Source organism: Tachyglossus aculeatus, chromosome 1 (genome assembly GCF_015852505.1).
Source record: "Tachyglossus aculeatus isolate mTacAcu1 chromosome 1, mTacAcu1.pri, whole genome shotgun sequence".
Lineage (NCBI taxonomy): Eukaryota > Metazoa > Chordata > Mammalia > Monotremata > Tachyglossidae > Tachyglossus > Tachyglossus aculeatus.
Window position 1 is genome coordinate 78,334,346 of NC_052066.1, and position 21,049 is coordinate 78,355,394.

Sequence of the window (21,049 nt, forward strand, 5' to 3'; positions counted from 1 at the left end):
GAAAGGAGAGGAGAAGGAGGAGGAGGAGGAGGAAGAGGAGGAAGGAGAGGAGAGAGGAGGGGAAGAAAGGAGGAGGAGGGAGGGAAAGAGAAAGGAGAGGAGAAGGAGGAGGAGGAGGAGGAGGAGGAGGAAGAGGAGGAGGGAGAGGAGAGAGGAGGGGAAGAAAGGAGGAGGAGGGAGGGAGGGAAAGAGAAAGGAAAGGAGAGGAGGAGGGAGAGGAGAAGGAAGAAGAGGAGGAAGAGGAGAGAAGAGGAGGAGGGAGAGGAGGGAGGGGAAAAGGAGGGAGAGGAAAAGGAGGAGGGAGAGGAAAAGGAGGAGAAACTGGAGAGAGGAGAAGGGGGAGGGGCGGGGAGACGGAAGGAGAGGAAGAAGACGAGGAAGAGGGAGAAAAGGGACAGGAGAGAGGAGAAGGAAGAGGAGGAGGAAGGAGGAGAGTCCATTTTGGGGGCCTCCATTTCCCAGGCTGCGGCGGGGCGTGTCGGGGCGTGTCGTGTGGTGCGGTGTGGCATGGCGGGCCTGTCCCGATTGGTATGGGGGCCTGTGACGCGTTGTGTTTTGACTGGAGCGGGTCACATGTCTTCTTTGTTGTGAGCAGGAGCCCCAGCCCCGACCGAGCGGAGCCCCGGACCCCGGACCCCGGCCCCCGGACCCCGGACCCCGGCCCCCGGCCCCGGACCGGCCTTGGCCGCCCCCAGGTAACGGGCCGGGAAGGACGGAGGGCACACGGCGGCGGGACGGGGGACGGGGGGCCGAGGGGCCAACGGGCCTGCCCACCGGGGAGCGGGCGCCGGGGACGTGCCTCAGGGGCAGGAGCCCGGACTGAGCGGTCAGAGGACATGGGTTCTAATCCCGCCTCCGCCACCGGTTAGCTGTGTGACCTCGGGCGAGTCGCTTCACTTCCCTGGGCCTCCGTTCCCGCATCTGGAAAATGGGGATGAAGACCGTTAGCTCCATGCGGGACGGGGACTCCGTCCCACCCGATTGGCTTGGATCCACCCCAGCGCTTCGTACAGTGCCTGGCACATAGTAAGCGCTTGGAGAAGCAGCGTGGCTCAGTGGAAAGAGCCCGGGCTTTGGAGTCAGAGGTCATGGGTTCGAATCCTCCCTCCGCCAACCGTCAGCTGTGTGACTTTGGGCAAGTCACCGAACTTCTCTGGGCCTCAGTTACCTCATCTGTAAAATGGGGATTAAGACTGTGAGCCCCCTATGGGACAACCTGATCACCTTGTAACTTCCCCAGCGCTTAGAACAGTGCCTTGCACATAGCAAGTGCTTAATAAATGTCATTATTGTTATTATCAACAGATATGGTAATCGTAATTATTGTTCAACCCGATTTACTGGGATCCACCCGAGCGCCTAGTACAGTGCCTGAAACATAGTTAAGCCCTTAACAGATACGGTAATTGTTATTATTGCTCAACCCGATTTGCTTGGATCCACTCCAGCGCTAACTACAGGGCCTGGCACATAGTTAAGCGCGTAACAGATATGGTAGTTGTTGTTATTGTTGTCCCCTTCCTTGGCCCTGTGGCCTTCTCCGCGGGTTTTTTTTTTTTAGGGTAATAATAATAATGATGATGATTTTTGCTAAGCGCTTACCATGTGCCAAGCACTGTTCTAAGCGCTGGGATAAAAACAAGGTAATCAGGTTGTCCCACGTGGGGCTCACAGTCTGAATCCCCATTTCACAGATGAGGTAACTGAGGCCCAGAGAAGTGAAGTGGCTTGCCTAAAGTCACACAGCTGACCGAAGTGGGAGTAGAGCCCGCGCTCACTGACTCCTAAACCCGCGCTGTTTCTACTGAGCCACGCTGCTGTTTAGCGCTTAGAACAGTGCGTGGCACATAGTAAGCGCTTAATGAATGCCATCATTATTATATTATTATTATTCTTTAAGTGTGGGGTGGCATCCTGGCTCCGCAGCCTCCAGGCCAGGCAGTTGGAGAACTTGGAGAGGGAAGCGGGGTGACCGGGCTGGCCCTGGCGGAGGGAGGGTCACAGAGGTCCCCGGGGGAGCACGCAATAAGCGCTCAATAAATACGATTGAATGAATGAATGATTGAATGAATGAATGAAAAGAGCCTGGGTTTGGGAGTCCGAGGGCGTGGGTTCTAATCCCGCCTCCGCCACTGGTCTGCTCTGTGACCTTGGACAAGCCACTTCACTTCTCTGGGCCTTGGTTACCCCATCTGGAAAATGGGGGTAATAATAATGATGATGGTATTTACGTGCTTACTATGTGCCAAGCACTGTTCTAAGTGCTGGGGGGATACAAGGTGATCAGGTTGTCCCACGTGGGGCTAACAGTCTTAATCCCCATTTTCCAGATGAGGTAATGATGATATCAATCAATCGTATTTATTGAGCGCTTACTGTGTGCAGAGCACTGTACTAAGCGCTTGGGAAGTACAAGTCGATATTTGTTAAGCGCTTACTTATATGCCAAGCACTGTGTTGGGGTATATACAAGATTATCAGGCTGTCCCAAGTGGGGCTCACAGTCTTAATCCCCATTTTACAGATGAGGTAACTGAGGTGCAGAGAAGTTAAGTGACTTGCCCAAAGTCACACAGCCAGTAAGTGGAGGAGTGGGGATTAGAACCCATGACCTCTGACTCCCAAGCCTGGTTTCTTTCCACTGAGCCACGCTGCTTCCCTGAAGACCGTGGGGTAGAAGAGACTGTGAGCCCCACGTGGGACAACCCGTTTACCTTGTCTTTACCCCAGCGTTTAGACCAGTGCTTGGCACATATTAAGTGCTTGACAAAAACTATCATTACTATTATTCATTCCATCGAATTTATTGAGTGCTTACTGTGTGCCGAGCACTGTAATAATAGTAATTGTGGTATTTGTTAAGCGCTTACTATGTGCAAAGCACTGTTCTAAGTGCTGGGGAGGATACACGGTGATCAGGTTGCCCCATGTGGGGCTCACACTCTTAATCCCCATTTTACAGATGAGGTAACAGAGGCCCAGAGAACAATAATAATAATGATGGGATTTATTAAGCGCTTACTATGTGCAAAGCACTGTTCTAAGCACTGGGGGGATACAAGGTGATCAGTTTGTCCCACGTGGGGCTCACAGTCTTAATTCACAGTGTTAATATGTTTTGTCTTTTTGTCTGTCTCCCCCTTCAAGACTGTGAGCCCACTGTTGGGTAGGGACTGTCTCTATATGTTGCCAACTTGTACTTCCCAAGCGCTTAGTACAGTGCTCTGCACACAGTAAGCGCTCAATAAATACGATTGCATGAATGAATGAATTCCTTAATCCCCTTAATCTTCTAGACTGTGAGCCCACTGTTGGGTAGGGACCGTCTTTATATGTTGCCAACTTGTACTTCCCAAATGCTTAGTCCAGTGCTCTGCACACAGTAAGCGCTCAATAAATACGATTGAATGAATGAATGAATCCCCGCTTTACAGATGAGGGAACCGAGGCCCAGAGAAGTGACTTGCCCAAAGTCACACACCTGACAAGCGGTGGAGCTGAAATTTGAACCCATGACCTCTGTCCCCCAAGCCCGTGGTCTTTCCACTGCGCCGCGCTGCTTCAATCAATCAGTCGTATTTATTGAGCGCTTACTGTGTGCAGAACACTGTACTAAGCGCTTGGGAAGTACAAGTCGGCAACACATAGAGACAGTCCCTACCCAACAGCGGGCTCACAGTCTAGAATGGGGAGACAGAGAACAAAACCAAACATACTAACAAAATAAAATAAATGGAATAGATATGTACAAGATAAATAGAGTAATAAATATGTACAAACATATACATATATACAGGTGCTGTGGGGACAGATCGGCAACACATAGAGACAGTCCCCACCCAACAGCGGGCTCACAGTCTAGAAGGGGGAGACAGAGAACAAAACGAAACATACTGACAAAATAAAATAAATGGAATAGATATGTACAAGATAAATAGAGTAATAAATATGTACAAACATATATACATGTGCTGTGGGGACAGATCGGCAATGTATAGAGACGGTCCCTACCCAACAACGGGCTCCCACTCTAGAAAAATAATAATACCCTTATGATTATTTTTATCATCATCATCATCAATCGTATTTATTGAGCACGTACTGTGTGCAGAGCACTGTACTAAGCGCTTGGGAAGGACAAGTTGGCAACATATAGAGACGGTCCCTACCCAGCAGTGGGCTCACAGTCTAAAAGGGGAGACAGAAAATAATAATAATAATACTATTATTATTATTATTATTATTATTATTGAAAGCCTTTGTGTTTAGCGCGGGTTCGGGTCAGGACGAGCTGAGGGAGGAGGAGGGGAGCCTTTAGAGGTGGGCCGTCGGTGGCGGCCGTTTCCCGATTTAGCCGTCCTTCCCCTCGGCCGCCCCCGGGCCCCTCGGGCTGCCTCGCGGCCACGTTCCCGAGCGCCGATTGGACGCGGCCGCAGGCGGTGGGCGGGACGTCGGCCGCCGTTCTGCGTTCCTATTGGCCGGCCTGTCGCTAGGCGCCCCCTTTCTGCCCCCTCCCACCCCGCCACTCGCCGGCCTCAGCGAAGGTGACCCTCAGGGCGCCTGCGCGCGCCCCCCCTCTAGTTTAGGGTCGGAGCAGGCGCACTGCGCGCCGCGCCTGCCGGGGGCGCGCCGGACCACGTGACCTCGCGGGGGCCCGCGGGGACGCGCAGCCCCGGCCCCAGCCAGTTTTCGGCCGTGTGATTCTCTTGGAATTCATTCATTCATTCATTCATTCATTCATTCATTCAATCGTATTTATTATATATATGATGGCATTTGTTAAGCGCTTACTATGTCCCCCCTTCTAGACTGTGAGCCCTCTGTTGGGTAGGGACCGTCCCAAGCACTTAGTATAGTGCTCTGCACACAGTAAGCGCTCAATAAATACGATATGTACCTATCCATTTATTTTATTTTGTTAGCATGTTTGGTTTTGTTCTCTGTCTCCCCCTTTTAGACTGTGAGCCCACTGTTGGGTAGGGACCGTCTCCATATGTTGCCAACTTGTACTTCCCAAGCGCTTAGTACAGTGCTCTGCACACAAGAAGCGCTCAATAAATACGATTGAATGAATGAATGTGGAAAGCACTGTTCTAAGCGCTGGGGAGGATACAAGGTGATCAGGTTGTCCCATGGGGGGCTCACAGTCTTAATCCCCATTTTCCAGATGAGGTAACTGGAAACAACAGACAACAAAACAAAACATTAACAAAATAAAATAAATAGAATAAATATGTACAAATAAAATAAATAGAGTAATAAATACGTAAAACAGATATACATATATACAGGTGCTATGGGGAGGGGAAGGAGGTAAGGCGGGGGGATGGGGAGGGGGAGGAGGGGGGGAGGAAGGAGGGGGCTCAGTCTGGGAATAATAATAATGGCGTTTAAGTGCTTACTGTGTGCAAAGCACTGTTCTAAGCGCTGGGGGGATACAAGGTGATCGGGTTGTCCCACATGTGGCTCACAGTCTTAATCCTCATTTTACAGATGAGGTAACTGAGGCCCAGAGAAGTGAAGTGACTGGCCCAAAGTCACACAGCTGATAAGTGGCGGAGCCGGAATTTGAACCCACGACCTCTGACTCCAAAGCCCGGGCTCTTTCCACTGAGCCCTGTATTTATTGAGCGCTTACCGTGTGCAGAGCACTGGACTAAGCGCTTGGGAAGTACAAGTCGGCAACATTCACGCAGGAGAGCATTTACTTCCAGACTGTGAGCCCGCTGTTGGGTAGGGACCGTCTCTATGTGTTCCCAATTTATACTTCTCAAGCGCTTAGTACAGTGCTGTGCACACAGTAGGCACTCAATAAATACGATTGAATGAATGAATGACGTGGGCCAGATGTCAGGCTGGCTCTTTATTTGGGCGGGGTGTGTGTGTGTTCTGTGTGTGTGTACACACCCTGAGGCTAGTGCATAGTGGCTCAGTGGAAAGAGCCCGGGCCTTGGAGTCAGTGGTCATGGGTTCAAACCCAAACTCCTTCAACTGTCAGCTGTGTGACTTTGGGCAAGTCACTTCACTGTGCCTCAGTTCCCTCATCTGTAAAATGGGGATTAAGACTGTGAGCCCCCCCCCCCCCGTGGGATAATCTGATTACCTTGTATCCCCCCCAGCGCCTATGTGCAAAGCACTGTTCTAAGCGCTGATTCATTCAGTCAATCAGTCCCACACATCCGTCAAGCTAGCTCTCTTGTTGGGTAGGGACTGTATATGTTGCCAACTTGTACTTCCCAAGCGCTTAGTACAGTGCTCTGCACACAGTAAGTGCTCAATAAATATGATTGATTCCTCTCCTTTTTTATGGCATTTATTAAGCGCTTACTATGTGCAAAGCACCAGTCTAAGCACCGGGGAAGTTACAAAAAGATCAGGTTGTCCCACGGCGGGGGGGGCGGGGGGGGCGGTGTCACAGTCTTAATCCCCATTTTACAGATGAGGTAACTGAGGCACAGAGAAGTTAAGTGACTTGCCCAAAGTCACACAGCTGACAGTGACCTCTAACTCCAAAGCTCGTACTCTTTCCACTGAGCTCACCTCTTCCAGGAGGCCTTCCCGGATTGAGCCCCCTTTTTCCTCTCCTCCTCCCCATCCCCCCCGCCCTACCTCCTTCCCCTCCCCACAGCACTTATATTCATTTGTACAGATTTACTACTCTATTTATCTTGTACATATTTACTATTCTATTTATTTTGTTGATGATGTGCATATGGCTGTAGTTCTATTTGTTCTGACGGTTTTGACCCCTGTCTACATGTTTTGTTTTGTTGTCTGTCTCCCCTTTCTAGACTGTGAGCCCACTCGGTAGGGACTGTCTCCGTATGTTGCCTACTTGTACTTCCCAAGTGCTTAGTACAGTGCTCTGCACACAGTAAGCGCTCAATAAATACCATCGAATGAATGAATGAATTTACTGAGCTTTTATTGGGTGCGAAGCGCTTGGGAAAGTACAATTTAACAACAAGCAGACACATTCCCTCCCCTCCTCAAAAATCTCCAGTGGCTACCAATCAATCTGCTCATCAGGCAGAAACTCCTCACCCTGGGCTTCAAGGCTGTCCATCACCTCGCCCCCTCCTACCTCACCTCCCTTCTCTCCTTCTACAGCCCACCCCCCACCCTCCGCTCCTCTGCCACCGCTAACCTCCTCACCGTGCCTCGTTCTTGCCTGTCCCGCCATCGACCCCCTGCCCACATCATCCCCCGGGCCTGGATTGCCCTTCCTCTGCCCATCCGCCAAGCTAGCTCTCTTCCTCCCTTCAAGGCCCTACTGAGAGCTCACCTCCTCCAGGAGGCCTTCCCAGACTGAGCCCCCTCCTTCCTCTCCCCCTCGTCCCCCTCTCCATCCCCCCATCTTACCTCCTTCCCTTCCCCATAGCACCTGTATATATGTATATATGTTTGTACATATTTATGACTCTATTTATTTTACCTGTACATATCTATTCTATTTATTTTATTTTGTTAATATGTTTGGTTTTGTTCTCTGTCTCCCCCTTCTAGACTGTGAGCCCACTGTTGGGTAGGGACTGTCTCTATATGTTGCCAACTTGTACTTCCCAAGCGCTTAGTACAGTGCTCTGCACACAGTAAGCGCTCAATAAATATGATTGATGATGATGATGATTCCCTGCCCACAACAAGCTCATTCATTTCTTCATTCAGTCGTATTTAATGAGTGCTTATTGGGCAGACCACTGTACTGAGCACTTGGGAAGTACAATTCAGCAATAAATAGAGCCGATCCCTGCCCACACTGGATTTACAGTCTAGAAGGGAGGAGACACATCAAAACGAGTAATAATAATAATAATAATAATGTATTTTTAATGGCATTTATTAAGCGCTTCCCAGCGCTTGGAACAGTGCCCAGCACTTAGAACAGTGCTTTGCACATAGTAAGTACTTAATAAATGCCATCATTATTATTATTATTATGAGCAAAGCACTGTTCTAAGTGCTGGGGAGGTTACAGGAGGGTGCGGGCTGGGCTGGAGAAGGAGAGAAGGGAACTCACAGTTTAGAGGGTGAGGCAGGCATTAATATAAGTAAATAGATAAATGAATAAATCACAAATGTATGCATATGTGCTGTGGGGCTGGGAGGAAGGGTGAATGAAGAAGCAAGAGCGGCACAGGAGGAAGTGAGAGAATCGAGGAGGAGAGGAGGGCTTAGTCAGGGAAGGCTTCTTGGAGGAGATGTGCCTTCAGTAAGGCTTTGAAGTGGGGAAGACTAATTATCTGTCCCATGTGAAGGGAGAGGGCATTCCAGGCCAGAGGTAGATGTAATATTGACAATGATTATGGTACTCGTTAAGCGCTTACTTTGTGCCAAGCACTGTTCTAAGTGCTGGAAGCGCCACCTCCCAGCCCATCAAACCGACCAGTTTTGTAACAGTTAATGACCCCTACAAATTCAGTCCAAAGACAGTGTGCGTGGGATTTTTTTGTGCGTGTCATTTGTTAAGCGCTTACAATTTGCCAGGTACCGTACTATCCACTGGGGCAGATTCAATTCGTTGATTGTTTTATTTATTGAGCGCTTACTGGGTGCAAAGCATGCACCCTACTAAGCGCTTGGGAGAGTACAATATAACAACAGACACATTCTGGCCTACAGTGAGCTCACGGTCTAGAGGATAGATGCAAATCTAATCAGGTTGGACACAGTCCCTCTCCCAGGTGGGGCTCACAATCTGAATCCCCATTTTACAGATGAGGTAACCGAGGCACAGAGACGTGAAGGAACTGGCCCAAGATCACACACAGCAGTCAACTGGTGGATCGAGATTAGAACCCAGGGCCTATCTGATCCTATAGTCAGTGCTTAGTACAGTGCCTGACACACAGTAAGCACTTAGAAAATAGCATTTAATTATTAATTATAGCTGCTACCAGATTAATAATAATAATAATAATAATAGTATTTGTTAAGTGCTTACTATATGCCAAGCACTGTTCTAAACCCTGGGGTAAATACAAGGCAATCAGATTGTCCCATGTGGGGCTCACAGTCTCAATCCCATTTTACAGATGAGGTAACTGAGGCCCAGGGAAGTGGCATGACTTGCTCAAGGTCACACAGAAGACAAGTGACAGAGCTGGGATTAGAACCCACAACCTCTGACTCCCAAACCTGTTCTCTTGCCACTAAGCCATGCTACTCTGAATCAAAAGCACAGGCTGAGACGCTGTCCTTTGCTTGAACCATTGTAAACAGGAAGGAGAAACAAAGTTGAGCATTGAACTTCGACTAGAATATCAGTCTTAACTTAAACTCTTCTGGCTTTTGTCCAATGTTGTTAAAACCTTAATGTGTTTTCAATGCAAGCTTTTTTTAAACTTCCTTGTTTTCTGAAGTGCAGTGATAAAGAAGTGTGCAGTTTGTCTCAGCAGTGCTGAAGTCATGTGGTTGGATATACTGCATATTTTATAAATTAGAAATTTGACATTTATGAACGTTTTAATTGAAACAGTAATGCTGTGGTATATGAGCAAAACCTCTTTTTTCTCTTAGACGCTAAATATATTTAAGAAGCCACAACTGGGGCAATAAACCCAGACCCATAAGCTTTATAATAGTAATGATGGTATTTGTTAAGTGCTCACTGTTCTAAGCGCTGGGGGGCAGGGTAATCAGGTTGTCCCACGTGGGGCTCACAGTCTTAATCCCCAATTTGCAGATGACGTAATTGAAGCCCAGAGAAGTTAAGTGACTTGCCCAAAGTCACATGGCTGACAAGTCACGGAGCCAGGATTAGAACCCATGACCTCTGACTCCTAAGCCTGTGCTCTTTCCACTGAGCCACGCTGCTTCTTTATAGCCAAGTTACAAAACAGCTGAAGGGAGCACTATATTTAAAATAATAATAATAATGATGGCATTTGTTAAGCGCATACTATGTGCAGAACACTGTTCTAAGCGCTGGGGGAGATACAAGGTGATCAAGTTGTCCCACGTGGGGCTCACAGTCTTAATCCCCGTTTTACAGATGAGAGAACTTGAGGCTCAGAGAAGTTAAGTGACTTGACCAAGGTCACACAGCAGACATGTGGGATTCGAACCCACGACCTCCGACTCCAAAGCCCGGGCTCTTTCCACTGAGCCACGAAAATCACGTTAGCTTTCATTTCTCATACCTGAAATGTATTAGCACATTTAAATATTGCACGCTACCTGGCAGAAGGTGATTTTTCTCATTATTTCAATAAAACATTTGCTGTATTGCAGTTACTCTTTGGAATGGCATTTTTGCCTTATGCCATCTCCACAGTCACTTCCTGGGGCTCCTTGTTTGGGATATTTTGGCTCATGGGCCTATAGATCCTTGAAGACCGGCTTATTATTATTAGAGAAGCAGCGTGGCTTAGTGGAAAGAGCCCGGGCTTTGGAGTCAGAGGTCATGGGTTCGAATCCCAGCTCTGCCACTTATCAGCTGTGTGACTTTGGGCAAGTCACTTAATTTCTCTGTGCCTCAATTACCTCATCTATAAAATGGGGACAAAGACTGTGAGTCCTACGTGGGACAACCTAATAACCTTGTATCTACCCTAGCACTTAGAACAATGCTTTGCATGTAGTAAGTGCTTAACAGGTACCATTATTATTATTATTATTATTAATAACCATTGCCAATTATACTGAATCTGTTAACCAATGTGTTGTTGGTTGTAAAATAAGAATTATAATAGTGGTGTTTCTTAAGTGCTTACTATGTGCCAAGCAGTGTACTAAACACTGGGGTAGTTTCAAGATAATCAGATCAGACAGTCCCTGTCCCACGTGGGGCTCACAGTCCAAGTAGGAGGGAGAACGGGTATTGAATCCCTATTTTACAGATGAAGAAATTGAGGCACAGAGAAGTTAAGTGACTTGCCCAAGGTCACACTGAAGAAAAGTGGCAGGGCCGTAATCTCTCCACTACTCCATGTTGCTTCTCAAAATTGAAAACGGGTATCATTGAGTGCCCACTCTTTTGCAATACACTGTACCTAAGTTCATAGGAAGTACAGAACCAAGAAGTTACAAGTGCAAACAACAAACATGCCAGCAATGAATTTTATTTTTTTATTGAGCACTTACTCTGTTCTAAGCATGGTACCTAGCTCTTGGGATGGTAAAATGCAACAGTTCGTATACACATTCCCTGCCCACAAAGAGTTTAGAGGGGACAGCACCGAAAGGGACACTGTTGTATGGGCCAGATGTGCTAAACTCCGTCAGTTATGCTTGGACCTTTTCAGCCGCACGTACGGATTTACTGAGAGGGTGCCATCTTTGAATCAGCCTCCTTTCTGACCTCCCAACCTCCTGTCTCTCCCTACTTTGGTCCATACTTCACTCCGCTGCCTGGATCATCTTTCTACAGAAACACTCTGGGCATGTCACTCCCTTCCTCAAAAATGTTCAGTGGTTGCCTATCAATCTCCGTATCAAACAAAAACTCCTCACTGTTAGCTTTAAAGTTTACCATCATCTTGCCGCTTCTTACCTCACCTCCCTTATGTCCTTCTCCAGCCCAGCCGGCGCACTCCGCTCCTCTGCCGCTAACCTCCTCACTGGGCCTCGTTTTCACCTGTCCCGCCGTCAACCCCTGGCCTGGAATGCCCTCCCTCCTCAAATCCACTGAGCAATCACTCTTACCCCCTTCGAAGCCCTACTGAAGTTCTCACCTCCTCCAAGAGGCCTTTCCAGGAAAGGCTCCCCTTTTCCTCAGCCCCCCCCCAGCCTCTGCATCACCCCTACTCGGTCCCTTTGCTACCCCCTTCTCCCTGCCCCACAGCACTTGTGTATATATGTATATATCTATAATTCTATTTATTTATATCAATGCCTGTTTATACGTTTTCATGTCTCTCTCCCCCCTTCTAAACTGTGAGCCCGGTGTGAGCAGGGATCATCATCTCTATTTATTGCTGAATTGTGCTTTCGAAGCGCTTAGTACAGTTCTGTGCACACAGTAAGCATTCAATAAATACAATTGAATGAATATGCAGGACAACTCTCATTATTTCGCCGGTCACCCCAAGGATGTGGCTACACTTGCCCATGGTATATAAAAGAACCTCCCCTCCCCTGCTACTGGAGTGGGGTAGCCTTCCAGGTCCTTTCTCCTGTTAGGTCAGTCTGTCTTCACCATGGAGCTGCCCAGATGGGCAGCACTATCCAATACATACATGCCAGGGAGGAGAGGATGTACAGCGCAGAGGTCCTCTGCAGAGGAAGGGGGTGTGATTCCATCACAGAAAAGGGATTGTGGAATTGAGGTGGGCAGTCAGGGCTGTCATCTATAGGCTAGCTCTCTTCCTCCCTTCAGGGCCCTGCTGGGAGCTCACCTCCTCCAGGAGACCTTCCCAGACTGAGCCCCCGGTTTTTCCTCTTCTCCTCCTCCCCTCCCCTTCGCCCCCACTCCCTCCTTCTGCCCAACCTGCTTCCCCTCCCCACAGCACTTGTATATATTTGTACATATTAGCTAGCTCTCTTCCTCCCTTCAAGGCCCTACTGAGAGCTCACCTCCTCCAGGAGGCCTTCCCAGACTGAGCCCCTTCCTTCCTCTCCCCCTCGTCCCCCTCTCCATCCCCCCCATCTTACCTCCTTCCCTTCCCCACAGCACCTATATATATGTATATATGTTTGTACATATTTATTACTCTATTTATTTTACTTGTACATATCTATTCTATTTATTTTATTTTGTTAGTATGTTTGGTTTTGTTCTCTGTCTCCCCCTTCTAGACTGTGAGCCCACTGTTGGGTAGGGACTGTTTCTATATGTTGCCAACTTGTACTTCCCAAGCATTTAGTACAGTGCTCTGCACACAGTAAGCACTCAATAAATACAATTGATTGATTATTTTATTTGTACATATTTACTATGTTTATTTTATTAATGATGTGTGTATAGCTATAACTTTATTTATTCTGATGGCATTGACACCTGTCTACTTGTTTTGTTTTGTTGTCCGTCTCCCCGCTTCTAGACTGTGAGCCCGTTGTTGGGTAGGGACCGTCTCTATATGTTGCCGATTTGTATTTCCCAAGTGCTTAGTACAGTGATCTGCACACAGTAAGAGCTCAATAAATATGATTGAATGAATGAATCTATAGCTGTCTGATTGGCAAATTCATCTTTTTCAACCTTGCAGCCTTAGCAGGGCCTCATGAGACTCTCCAGAGTTGAGAAGGGTTGGTCATTGGTCAAGGGGCAGTTCCCACAGGCCCGGCAAGCAGAGGCGGGGTGAAGAGAGCCAGGGGATCATTGGCATTTAGGGGAGCTCCTAGAAAAGCGATCCTGACCTCACAAGCTCGACCTAGTTTTCCAACCTTATAGTGTGGAAATGCAACAAAAAGTATTACCCGCCTGCTAACTAATGAGTTAAGAGTCTCAGAGTGTCACTGAGACACCTTCTGTGAAGGTTGTCCAATCTCCCATTAATTTTGGTCCACGCAGGTCACGGGTCTTGTGTGCTCTCTAACGAAATATGTGATTGATGTGCTTTCTAATGAAATACGGGATTGATATATTAGTATTAAGGCCTCCCTGGGGCATCATTGTGCTTGAGACACAGTTCTCCCTCATGCATCACTCTTCCTTTAGTTCCCATCCCCTTTTTTTTGGCCAGCAGCAAAGCCAGAGGGAGAAATACACAGACAGAAGCAGACTTTTGTGCTCCACCCTCTCTCTCCTACCTGATGGCTACCAAATCTATTGTAATAATAATTATGGTATTTGTTAAGCGCATATTGTGTGCCCGGTACTGTACTAAGTGCTGGGATAGTTACAAGATAATCGGAGCAGACACAGTTCCTATCCCACACAGGGTTCACAATCTTCATCCCCAATTTACAGATGGCATAGCTGAGGCACAGAGAAGTTAAGTGACTTGCCCAAGCAGACAGCAGACAAGTGGTAGAGCCGGGATTAGAATCCTGGTCCTCTGGCTCCCGGGTCCATGCTCTTTCCACTAGGCCACACTGCTTGTCTTTTGTACATCGCCAAGCACTTAGTACAGTAATAATAATAATAATAACGATGATGGCATTTGTTAAGCACTTACTATGTGCGAAGCGCTGTTCTAAGCGCTGGGGGATACAAGGTAATCAGGTTGTCCCACGTGGGGCTCACAGTCTTAATCCCCATTTTACAGATGAGGTAACTGAGGCACAGAGAAGTTGAGTGCCTTGCCCAAAGTCACACAACTGACAAGTGGTGGAGCCGGGATTTGAACCCATGACCTCTGACTCCAAAGCCTGTGCTCTTTCCTCAAAGCCATGCTGCTTCATGTGCCACTCTGCAAACAGCAAATACCCAGTAAATATTGATCAATTGGTGTACATGTTTTCCTTCTTCCTGTCAGTCAGCCCATTGTATTTGGGCACTTACTGTGTTCAGAGCACTGTTTTAAGCACTTGGGCGAGTACCACATAACAATATAATAGACACATTCCCTGCCCATAACGAGCTTAGAGTCTAGAGGGGGAGACAGACATTAGTATAAATAAATAAAACTACAGATACATACATAGTTTATTTCCCTTTCCACCTCTCAGTTGCTCAGCTGTGGCAAGGGGCAACTGAGGGAAAGATCCGTACCTGCCTCACTGACAGCTTTTCATTCCCCTTTCCTCTCCAGCCACAGCAGAGAGATTGGGGCACCTTCTCCGAACCCTTCCCTGGCCAAAGACCACCTGTGGAATTCCCCACCCCTGGAGTTGCCCCCCAGATCAGTATTTACTGTTGTGTTCTCACAGTCGACATCAATCAAGGCAACTCTTAGATGCTCGCTTTCTTGACCCTGTGGAGTGTTCATAGCACAACTTGTTTCTATTCCTAGACCCAGGCTGCAGCTGTTCCTTCCTCTGCCTTTGCCTCCTCCTCCATTATCAATGGTATTTACTGTGCACTTGCTGTGCGCAGAACACACTGTACTAAACCCTCGGGGGAGTACAGTACAACAGAATTGGTAAACATATTCCCTGCCCATAATGAGCTTAAAGCCTAGACAGGGAGAATTGAGAAAAAATCTCAACATTTTTCTAGAAGAAAAATTCATTCATTCATTCATTCATTCAATCGTATTTATTGAGCGCTTACTGTGTGCAGAGCACTGTACTAAGTGCTTGGGAAGTACAAGTTGGCAACATATAGAGACGGTCCCTACCCAACAGCGGGCTCACAGTCTAGAAGGGGGAGACAGACAGCAAAACCAAACATATTAACAAAATAAAATAAATAGAATAAATATGTACAAAGAAAATAAATAAATAAATAGAGTAATAAATACGTACAAACATATATACATATATACAGGTGCTGTGGGGAGGGGAAGGACGTAATGTGGGGAGGATGGAGGGGGGGAGGAGGAGAGGAAGGAGGGGGCTCAGTCTGGGAAGGCCTCCTGGAGGAGGTGAGCTCTCAGTAGGGCCTTGAAGGGAGGAAGAGAGCTAGCTTGGCGGATGTGGGGAGGGAGGGCATTCCAGGCCAGGGGGAGGACGTGGGCCGGGGGTCGACGGCGGGACAGGCGAGAACGAGGCATAGTGAAATTAGCGGCAGAGGAGTGAAGGGTGCAAGGCTGGGCTGTAGAAGGACAGAAGGGAGGTGAGCTAGGAGGGGGCGAGGTGATGGACAGCCTTGAAGCCCAGGGTGAGGAGTTTCTGCCTGATGCGAAGGTTGATTGGTAACCACTGGAGATTTTTGAGGAGGGGAGTAACATACCCAGAGTGTTTCTGGACAAAGACAATCCGGGCAGCGGCGTGAAGTATGGATTGAAGTGGGGAGAGACAGGAGGATGGGAGATCAGAGAGGAGGCTGATGCAGTAATCCAGACGGGATAGGATGAGAGCTTGAACGAGCAGGGTTGCAGTTTGAATGGAGAGGAAAGGGCGCAGCTTGGCAATGTTGCGGAGCTGAGACCGGGAGGTTTTGGTGACGGATTGGACGTGAGGGGTGAACGAGAGAGCGGAGTCGAGGATGACACCAAGGTTGCGGGCTTGTGAGACGGGAAGGATGGTAGTGCCGTCAACAGTGATGGGAAAGTCAGGGAGAGGGTAGGGTTTGGGAGGGAAGCCAAGGAGTTCAGTCTCGAACATGTTGAGTTTTAGGTGGCGGGCAGACATCCAGATGGAGATGTCCTGAAGGCAGGAGGAGATGCGAGCCTGAAGGGAGGGACAGCGAGCAGGGACAGAGATGTAGATTTGGGTGTCATCAGCATAGAGATGATAGTTGAAGCCGTGGGAGCAAATGAGGTCACCAAGGGAGTAAGCGTAGATAGAGAACAGAAGGGGACCAAGAACTGAACCTTGAGGAACCCCTACAGTAAAGGGTAAAATACACTAATTTTATCATTCGTGTACTTTAATATATGAGTGGTTAACTGTTAACTTTTAAAAACTGGGTCAGATACTGAATGTTGCTTACTTCTCAGTAAAGAAATTTTGTACACCAGGGTTTTGTATTCCTCATTTTACCTGAGCACACCCGTGCTTATCATGGACAAAGGAAGCAGAAGTCAGCATTAGAAATAATTAACCTAGTTTATTTCTCTCTCATCCAAGAGATGTCGCATTGAAGTTGAACTGTTGCAAAATAACTAGCTAGAAGGAAAGGTTGTTTTTCAGGGTTTAAAATGGCACAAAATTGTGTACAGGATGTCCTTGGCCTTATTGCATGACTAGTTCTTCAAAACTGTGCCTTTATAGTTAACACATTGTCAGTCTGAACCCATTTTCTCAAACGAACCATGCTATAAATGGAGGATTGCCTTTTTTGTTTATTTATGGTGTCTGTTAAGTGCTTACTATGTGCCAGGCACTGTACTGAGCACAGGATAATCAAGTTGGACACAGACCATGTCCCACGAAGGGCTCACAGTTTTAATCCCCATTTTACAGATGAGGTAACTGAGGCACAGAAAAGCTAGGTGACTTGCCAAAGGTAACACAGCAGTTAAGTAGTGGAGCCGGAATTTGAACCCAGGTCCTCTGGTTCCTGATCTAATGTTAGATACCCTATTTTTACCCAGGTTATCCAGAATTGTGCAGTAACTCCATTATTAATGAGTAACATACCAATCAATAATATTTATTGAGCACTTACTGTATGCCGAACACTGTACTAGGTGTGTGGAGAGACAACAATACAGTAGACTTGGTAGACGTGTTCCTTGCCCACAAGGAGCTCACAATCTACACAAATGTATTTTTATTGAGTGAGAGAGGTTCCATTGTTGGGTAGCCAGCTTCATCCCTTCAAAGCCCTACTGAGAGCTCACCTCCTCCAGGAGGCCTTCCCAGACTGAGCCCCCTTTGTCCTCTCCTCCTCCCCTCTCCATCACCCCCCACCCTACCTGCTTCCCCTCCCCACAGCACTTGTATATATTTGTACATATTTATTGCTCTATTTTACTTGTACATATGTACTACTCTATTTTATGAATGATGTGCATATAGCTATAATTCTGTTTATTGTGACAGTTTTGACACCTGTCTATGTGTTTTGTTTTGTTGTCTGTCTCCTCCGTCTAGACTGTGAGCCTGTTGTTGGGTAGGGACCATTTCTATATGTTGCCAACTTGTACTTCCCAAGTGCTTAATACAGTGCTCTGCACACAGTAAGTGCTCAATAAATACAGTTGAATGAATGAATGAATCCAGCATAAAATGGATGTGTTCATAGAAGCCTTCCTGGTGATTTTGTATAACAGGTAAACACCCCAGCCTCCCTGTGCCCCTGCTTCCCAGCCTCTCCTAGCTCCCCAAACTCCCCCTTTCATTCATTAGTTCAGTCATATTTATTGAACACTTACTGTGTGCAAAGCACCGTACTAAGCGCTTGGGAGAGTATCATATAACAACAGACAGATTCCCTGCCCACGACGAGCCCACAGTCCAGAGGGGAAGACAGACGCGAATACAGATAAATAAATACATAAATAAATAAATCAATAAATCAATAAATAAACAGATATCTACAGATAGATACATGTGTGCTGTGGAGATGGGAGGGAGGATAAGGGAAGGGAGCAAATCAGAGTGATGCAGAAGGCTGCTCTCCAACCTCTCCATTTCCACCCTCCATCCACCAGTTTCCCATTTCCCCTCGGCGCCTGTCTGCTCCCTATTCCACTCGTGGTTTTCAGAGCTAGTGATACAAGGTGGCTAGTGTTATAAAGTCCAAATCACCATGTTGCAAAGCAGAAATGGAAGCAGCGTGGCTCAGTGGAAAGAGCCCGGGCTTGGGAGTCAGAGGTCATGAGTTCTAATTCCAGCTGTGCCACAGGTCTGCTGTGTGACCTTGGGCAAGTCACTTAACTTCTGTGAGCCTCAGTTCTCTCATCTGTAAAATGGGGATTAAGACTGTGAGCCTCACATGGGACAAACTGATCACCTTGTATCCCCCCCAGCGCTTAGAACAGTGTTTTGCACACAGTAAGTGCTTAACAAATGCCATCATTATTCATTTTAACTTGAAACATCTTAAAGTAGAGCACTTGCAAAACTGTAATTGTTTTAAGGGAGGCTCAATGCTTTATGTAGTCATGATATTTGATAACAAACTCTACCCTGGACACGGTAGATCGTTATTTTTAAGCGACAATTAACCTTACCTAAAGTTCTTTTGCTTTTCTTGCAGTAAAGTGATATTTAATTATATTTCTATGCTGCCTTTTTTCCCTTTATTTTAGGTGAGGAAATAAACGAACTAATCATTTGACTGTGAGGATTGTACATATGATGGTAATTTTAAAATGTGTAAATCAAATGGTCTCATCTGTAGATGCTATGTCCTCATTGATCCCAGTAATAGATATTTGGGATTGGTCATCCCTCTTTCTCCAAGTAGGCTTTTTACCCAAACTATTTCAGACCCTCAGTATGTATTCTGTTTGAAAAGATCTCAGAGAAGAAGCATTCACTCAGAACTCGAGTCAGTTTCAACAGATGTTACTGTGAGTGAGTTTTTCCATCATGTCATTTACGTTTTTTCTTGCCGGGAGCTAAAGATGATTTCTTCTTCTTTTTGGGTTCACCCTACCCAGTTTAAGTGGAAGCAGGTAGTGTTGGGTATCTTGGGTATCTCTTGTGTGTGTGTTTTTTAAAATTTTGTATGTTAAGTGCTTACTATGTGCCAGGTATTATACTAAGCTAATATAAGCTAATCAGGCTGGACACAGCCCAAGTCCTAGCCCCCATTTTACAGATGAGGTAACAGAGAAGTTATGTGACTTACCCAAGGTCACAAAGCAGTCAAGTGACGGAGGTGGGATTAGAACCCAGGCCCTCTGACTCCCAGGCCCATTCTCTTTCCATTAGGCCATGCTGTTTGTCATGGGGCTCTCTCTTGCGGAGTAAGTGCTTATCATTTTGGAAAGAACTGAAGCTAAGAGATATTACTGCCACTGGTTTTTAGGAAGAACAAAGCAGAAATACTTTAGACAGAAAGTAAGAGGTTGGTAATCATCATTTACTACCTCTATGTGGAATGAGAATGAAAATCAATCTGTTTCTGAGTCAATCGATCATATTTATTGAGCACTTACTAGTGCAGAAGAACACTGTACTAAGTGCTTGGGAGAATACAATTCAACAGAACTAGTAACGTGTTCCTTGTTCGCAACAACGTTCTCTAATCAAATTTTATCTATGCTTTCTCCACGAAATTGCTGCCTTCATCCAATGGAAGTCAGTTGTGTCTTAGTTTTCGCTGGTGGAAACATTTCAGAGTCTAGAGTCTGGTTGCTGGGAGGTCTTTGGAAATATTTCAATGACATTAAATGTCCTACTTGCTGAATCTTGTTGTTTGAAAGATTTAGAGAATGTGGTAAAGGTTTTCCTTTTAAAGATTCTAAATATTCTGAAGTATTAACTTTAGAGAAATGATTACCTCCCAAATAATCAAAAAGCAGAATCTCTGAATGAATTCTTATTAACTCTCTAAGGGTTTCCTACTCAGAGATTAACAAACTGACTTTATTTGGTGTCATTTCAGTAAGTAGCTCCAGAATTTAGCATAATGCACTTTTACCTGTTGCTTTTTAACTAAAAATGACACGTGTTTCTGTCAGTTCCAGCCCTAGTGGAATTTCTCATTCTCACAGTCTACTTCTGCCGAAATTCAAATCACACGGCATTTACACAAACGTATTTTAAATGAAAAACTATGAAAGTGAAAGTCTTAATTGGATATTTCTGCATCAGCTATTCCGTATCCATAATTATTTTACCAAATCTGATTTGAAAGATAAATTGTTTGATTTAGTGAGCTAGTAATATGATAAGGTCATGCATTGAAAAATATAAGCGGAAGAGAGATAATTTGAGCCCAAAAGAGTAAGAATGCTCTAAATTCCATTCAGCATAGTGATCAGCCCCCCACATTTGTCAGTTCAACATTAGTGATCAGTTGAAAATAATTAGAACTTTCTACAGGGTAGCTGGGTTATGACTTGCTTGATAAGGAGGTCAGTTTCATTGTAGCAACACTTACAGCTCAATCTAGTGTATTTTCCATAAGGTTAGTGCAATTTTACCACAGAAATCTGTAGCAATATGACAAACTACAGTACAAAAAAAAAGCATAGAGGATTCTTCAGGCTGAAGTGGGTGGGATGGCGTGTCTGCTGTTCTGCCTTCATTCCCTCCCGCCTTCCCTCCCTTTTCTCCTCCTGTGACGTTAGTGGAGGTTTTCAGCCCTAAATCCAGGCCAAAGGAGCCCCCAGAGTCACTGTAAGAGTGTCTAGAACCCACTCAGCCTCTACTGGACCCTAAAACCCTCTGTATTTCTCATCATTTTACCATAAATTTGGGGTATCCTAATTGCTGTCCCCCAAGTCCCTCGCACCCCTCTTGCTGCCACCTCTCTCCAGCTGTTCCAGCTGTCTCCCTGAAGGTGTAGAGGTCATCGAAGACCCTTTCCCTGGAGCTGGCTGCTTAAAGCCAACAGACCAATCTCCCACCTGCAGCTCTCCTGGTCATGTGTCTCCCCATGGAGCTTCTCTTCCAGCTCCTACCCCAGGCAGACACCAAATTTTGAGCTCTCTAGGCTGTT

The 21,049-nt window shown here is 46.6% G+C and overlaps 1 protein-coding gene across 1 annotated transcript in view; it reads left to right on the forward strand.

Annotated features, from left to right (window-relative positions):
• The first annotated feature begins 657 nt into the window (after positions 1-657).
• KLHL24 (kelch like family member 24) overlaps positions 658-21,049 on the forward strand; it is a 93,472-nt gene continuing 73,080 nt past the window's right edge. Inside the window, exon 1 of the mRNA XM_038769369.1 lies at positions 658-695. The gene's annotated coding sequence lies outside the window, so the exon portion shown is untranslated. The remainder of the gene's footprint in view (positions 696-21,049) is intronic.